At 45.6% G+C, this 6,018-nt stretch overlaps 2 pseudogenes; both read left to right on the top strand.

Moving 5' to 3' along the window:
* Positions 1–2,040: 2,040 nt before the first annotated feature.
* On the top strand, positions 2,041–2,149 carry LOC115170278 (uncharacterized; annotated as a pseudogene).
* A 1,565-nt stretch (positions 2,150–3,714) lies between these two features.
* On the top strand, positions 3,715–3,782 carry LOC115170284 (uncharacterized; annotated as a pseudogene).
* The last annotated feature ends 2,236 nt before the right edge of the window (positions 3,783–6,018 follow it).

The raw sequence follows: 6,018 nt of genomic DNA, 5'->3' as shown, positions 1-6,018 counted from the left end.
GTGTCTAAAGCCTAGCATGTATGCAGAGGTGCCTGCGTTTTATCAGGAGGTGTTCAGGGCCTGGGCAGAGTTTTTACCGCAGGTTAGCTATGAGTGTGACTCTATTGGGGTGATTTTGAATCTACCGGTTTTTATGAACCCATTGCTGAAATCTGAGGGAAAGATGCTGGAGAGTAAGGTTCTTATGAGGGCGGGTATGATAAGAGTGAGGGACTTTAGGTATGAGGTGGTGCCGGGGTTCCTGCCTGATCAGGACAATCTTAGATACTGTCTGGAATGTAGATGAGGATGTCAGGAAAGGGACGGTGTTGAGAATGTATGAGAGGATAAAGGAGTGTTTTCCAGGGGAGTGGGTGAGGCTGCTGGACAATCACATGAGTAAGGGGGTTTTAGAGACTTTGCCTGAGATGCAGGTGAAATGTGGGGAGTCTGTGCAAGCCTTATCCTCTACCAAGGTGAGGGCCTTCTACTGGGCTCTTCTTACCAGGAAGGTCAAGGCGCCTGCATCTGAGAAAGTGTGGAGGCAAGTGTTTCCAGGGTTGGATGTAGAGCGGTTGTGGGAGAATATGGTAGTGAGGCTCAACAGTCTTGAATGTACACATTTTGATTTTATGTTGAGGCACAATCGGGTTTTTACCAAGGTGGTGTTACATCAGGTAGACAGGTCAGTGTCTCATGTGTGTGACTTATGTAGAGTTATGGATGAAAATCTGATGCACATGATGTTTGAGTGTGTTGAGGTAGCTGGGTTCTATGTGAGGTTGAGGGACATGCTAGAAAGGTACTGGGGAGTAGAGTTAATAGGAGGGGTTGATTGGAGGTGTTTGGTATTGTTTGGAGTGTGTCAGCATGTGAAGGGGGTGAATATTGAATTATTGAATTTTATGCTGTATATTCGAGGAGGAACTTGGCAAGGTTTGAGGGCAAAAGGGTGACAGTGTGGAAGGTGTTTGAAGGTATGGTCAGGAAGGATGTGGGATTGATGCATAGGTCGAGGCAGAAGGATTTTGAGTGTGTTTGTGAAGGATTGTGGATTCATTGCTGTGGGGGAGGATGGTGGTTTGGTGTATGGGTTTTGATGTGCAAAGTTTTGGAGAGATATCATTAATCATTTTAAAATAATTGTTTTTGAGAATTTATTCGTTTTTATTTGATAGGGGTTTGCTTTTAACCTATCTAATTTCATTGAATTTGTTTTATCTTAGTCTTGTAGGTAATGTTTGTATGAAGTTGGTTTGGTCTTTTTATTTTGTTTGGTTTTATTTGATAGTGGGTAAATTGGATGCCTACCTATGTTTAGTCTTGTGTTGATTGAATAGGTTTTGCATATTGAATTGAAAATACTGTAAAATAAGATTTTTATAATTAAAAAAATTAAAAATTAAAAAAAGGTACGCCCGATCTCGTCTGAGCTTGGAAGCTAAGCAGGGTCGGGCCTAGTTAGTACTTGGATGGGAGACTCCCTGGGAATACCAGGGGCTGTAAGGATTTTGTCCACGAGGGTGTGCTCTTGCATTATTTCATCAGCAACACTGCCTTGTAGTAAGAATTTAATGATGAATTGACTAAATGCAGCTTCTATGGGCTAGTCTTTCCTGCCTTTTAAATAGGATCAAAGTTCCTTGTGTTGTCAGTTAGCATCTGCCTTGTATTTATAAGACAAATAAGAATATTGTTGCTGAATGCAGCTTGTGTGTGCTTTGTGCTGCATTGCCCTGTTCAAATGATGAAAGGAAATAAAGCTGGTGAGTGGAACTGGACTGGTGTCTGATGGCTGTGTGTTTTCCATGGTGGAATTAAAACCCTCTGTCCGTTTTTTGCCACAAGGCTGAAATATGTGCCCTCGCTTTGAAATGTAAGCAAGGTTTGTTTGTATTTTATCCAACTACCTGTGCTAAAAAGTGATGGCTACAGTGTTTGTAAATTCTTCTACTTTTTCAGTGACACAAAGTTCAAGCTGCTTATCTAATTGGTGAAAATGCAATGTCTGTTTATCAGACTCACTTTTACTTTATATGTTGTACCAAGAGATTGCTTCTGGCTTACGGCCATACCAGCCTGGGTACGCCCGATCTCGGAAGCTAAGAAGGGTCGGGCCTGGTTAGTACTTGGATAGGAGACCGCCTGGGAATACCAGGTGCTGTAAGCATTTTGTCCACGAGGGTGTGCTCTTGCATTATTTCATCAGCAACACTGCCGTGTAGTAAGAATTTAATGATGAATTGACTAAATGCAGCTTCTATGGGCTAGTCTTTCCTGCCTTTTAAATAGGATCAAAGTTCCTTGTGTTGTCAGTTAGCATCTGCCTTCTATTTATAAGACAAATAAGAATATTGTTATTGAATGCAGCTTGTGTGTGTTTGTGCTCCCTTGCCATTATTGGTGACTTCACCCGAGTGTCAGGAGTGGTTCTTAACCACACAAAGTCTTCCGGAAGATGGAGTGGTAGGACGGATGTGACCGGAGGGTAATCTCTCTGTAATGGGGCCCTGAGGATTGTCGGGGTCCATTTTGAGACCTCCGGCTCAGCGACGCTGAACTGGAACATGGGTATCGCAGTGGTACAGAGGAAGCTAGCGATGTGGAGGGCTAGGTCTTTGTCTTTTTTAGGCAAGGTCCTGGTTCTCAAGGTGGATGTATTGCCGTCTCTATTGTACTTGGCGTACATCTACCCATTGCTGGCTTGTCTGAGGAGGCCTCTAGTGAGGCTGGTGTTTCAGTTCATGTGGGGTGGCAGGTACGAGTGGGTCGCCAGGGCACGCATGCTCTGTCCCATCGGGGAGGGGGGTACCACATCTCCCCCTCAAGCTGGAACCATTTTTTGTTTCTTTTTTGTTAACAGAGCTTGCTCATCCAGTGATACACCCTTCCGGTTACCTCCTGCGGGTGTTCTTCTCATACCAGGCGAGAAGCGTAATGGTGTGGTCTAACACGGGTCCTCAGGCGGAACAGCTGCCGTGGCACTTTGGCCATGCGGCCAAGTGGCTGCGTGCGCACCCCGAGGTTGAAGTTGCCCGAGTAGGTTTAGACCACAGGCACATGTATGAGGAGGTCAGACAGGCAGGGAGTCCGGCGCCTGTGGTGGGCATCCCGGCAGTGGTCTGGGAGGGAGTGCAGGCGCGGGGTCTGGACAACAGGTTCAAGGACCTGAATTGGTTGAGCCTCCAAACAAGTGTTTGCCGGTACGTTCCATCATGTACCGGCATAGCTTGGCGCGATCCCCACCTGCCCAAGACCATCTTGTAGCGGGGAGGAGACAGTGCGCCATGTCTTTTGGGACTGTGCCTTTGTCGGAGTGGTATGGGCTAGGGCACGGGTGTTGTTGGGAAGAGTAAGAGGGGATTTTGTGTTGACATGGGCAAAGTTAGAGAGAGGTGAAGGGAGAGCAAGAGGGACAGATAGGGATAGGTTTCTGCTATGGCTTCTCATGAGCCTCTTTAAGCGGGGGCTGTGGGAAGCTAGGCAGAACATGGTCAAGACAGGGAGAGATTGGGGGGTGGAAGGGATAGTGAGGAGGGTGGAAGGAGATTTGAGGGGGAGGGAGATTTGAGGGGGAGGATGAAGAGGGAAGAGAGGAAGTGGAGGCAGCATGCTGCTCGGGAGAGGTGGAAGGGGGGTTTAGGGTTGGGGTTATTTTAGATGTTGTAAGGGGGAACCCGGCCTATAGTGCACAGTGTGTGTCTCTGGCCCCGACCTCTGACTTCCATACGACTCTGGTTTCTCTTCATTACGCACAAGCCTTTCGCCTTTTACTAAAGACTTCCGTGGAGAGGAACACTTACATACATGAAGGGAACTCACGTGCGCAAGCCGTATGGTCAGTGAGAAAGTTCATATTGCAAATGTACGCTCCATTACTAGACGTCCGACTACGTCCGATAAATCTGCGGACGGCGTCGGGCCGCTCACAGGGGCCGGATCTTCCAGGAAGTCATCGAACGGAGTCTCTCGGACCTTCCGTTTCCGTTTAATAACATTTTCAAATTTTGGTCATTTCTTTGCAGTTCCGGATTATTCCACGGGAGGGCGAACGGAATCATATTGCAAACGTAACGTATATCACCGACCACGACACGGCTTTTTCTCCTAAACGGAAAAGACTTCGAAGACGAAACTCGGTGAACGTGGGTTTGGCATAATGGTCAGTTGGCCCCGAACAGGATGGAGTCGAGTCCTCGACGCTTTTCGAGTTAAGGCCATTTTTCTGGGATTGAAAGTCAAACATGAAAATAGAGTGCTGATTTGACCGCTTCACATCAAACTACAGGAGCCTACGGTGTCAGCAGAAAAAGAACCATGCATTTACCAATGTTAATTTCAGAGAAATTGTACAATGGCACATTGGTGATATTCAACCATAGGAGGTTTTTTTTTCAAAAAAGTTACAGATCCAGCTGCAGCGTGTTCAGATGAGTCCGTTAAGGCGGGTTTCGGAGCTCTGTGAGATTTCTGTGATTTTCTGAAACAACACACACTTGTTCAACCCTCTGTAAATAAGTCAGTTCTTAACAGAAACACTTAAAACTCAATATTATATAAGAGCCTAACGTTCAGCTTCCTGTGTCAACCAGAAGTGCCTTAAAATGGTGTCATTGGGGCTGTTTTGAAGGGTTAAAAAGGTCAGATCTTTCCACAACTTCATTTGTGTGACTAGGCAACCCTCATGATCTGTAAATCAGTCATTTATCCCATCAGATGTCAAAGAAAAGCTCTCTCACACACACACACACACACACACACACACACACACACACACACACACACACACAGCAAGGACGGAGTGACACAGTGCGGTGCTTAAAGACACAAAGAGCCTGCAATGGCATTACCATTATCTCTAGGCTGTGCCGAGTTCAATGAGACGCCCCGCTTGACCGTAGCTCGCTCGGAGCGCAGCGACCGTGAGAAAACTAGGCCCAAAATGATGCATGCACCAATATGTCAAGTGCTTTTGGGTGACAGTGAGAGAACCGTTAGGGTTAGAAGCACAATTCAACCTCAGGAGCATTCCTGGGGTCCTCCCGATCTGTGCAAGCCTAACCTGGACCCTGTGGCATTAACCCCTCATAGTGAAAAGAAGTTGTTTAGATCAAACAGTGTGCAATGACTTCTCTCCCCATAGGAATACATTGACTATTCTCCTAAATTCAACCTGAAGCCTATGTGGGTTATGCATGCCTTATGAACATGTATTCTATAACAATCCATCAGATTACTATGAGGTCTACCTGTGTCGATTCTAAGGTTCCTGGAGCAACCGGAAGTGGTTAAAAACACCCTAGAGCTATTGTCATATGTCCAACCTGCAGATAGTGAAAATCACGCAACTCAACCATGTGTCATTCAGTCAATTCTTAAGGTAGAGACTTCATATTCAGGATTCTGTTTAAGTCTACCCCAAAGACAACGTGTGTTGAGTAAGAGCTTCCTGTGACAACCGGAAGTGGTTAAAAACACCCTAGAGCTATTTTCATATGGCCAACCTGCAGATAGTGAAAATCACGCAACTCAACCATATGTCATTCATTCTTAAAATCAATTTTTATGCGATTTTTCTCGTAAAATAGCGATAATATTCTGACCGGGAAATCCTGTTTTCGTTCAAAGACTCAAAGTTGAAAATGGTGTCGTCTCGTGCACGCGTGCGCCCGTCTCATTGTTCTCAGATCAACCACTTACCAAATTCGCTACTGTTTTTCAGCTAGTAACTGCAGAGTCATTATTCAACGTTCTGGCGCCTTCTGAGAGCCAATGGGAGCCGTAGAAAATGTCACGTTACAGCAGAGATCCTTTGTTTTGGATAGAGATAACAAAGAAGGCCAAGAAATGGTCAGAGAGGGCGCTTCCTGTTTGGAATCTTCTCAGGTTTTGGCCTGCCAAATGAGTTCTGTTATACTCACAGACAGCATTCAAACAGTTTTAGAAACTTTAGGGTGTTTTCTATCCAAATCAAAATTAGATGCATATTCTAGTTACTGGGCAGGATTGGGAACCAGATAAAATCGGGTACATTTTTTT

This window comes from Salmo trutta, chromosome 31, assembly GCF_901001165.1.
Source record: "Salmo trutta chromosome 31, fSalTru1.1, whole genome shotgun sequence".
Classification (NCBI taxonomy): domain Eukaryota; kingdom Metazoa; phylum Chordata; class Actinopteri; order Salmoniformes; family Salmonidae; genus Salmo; species Salmo trutta.
Note: the sequence above shows the minus strand (reverse complement) of the source record. Positions and strands in the feature narration are given on the sequence as shown.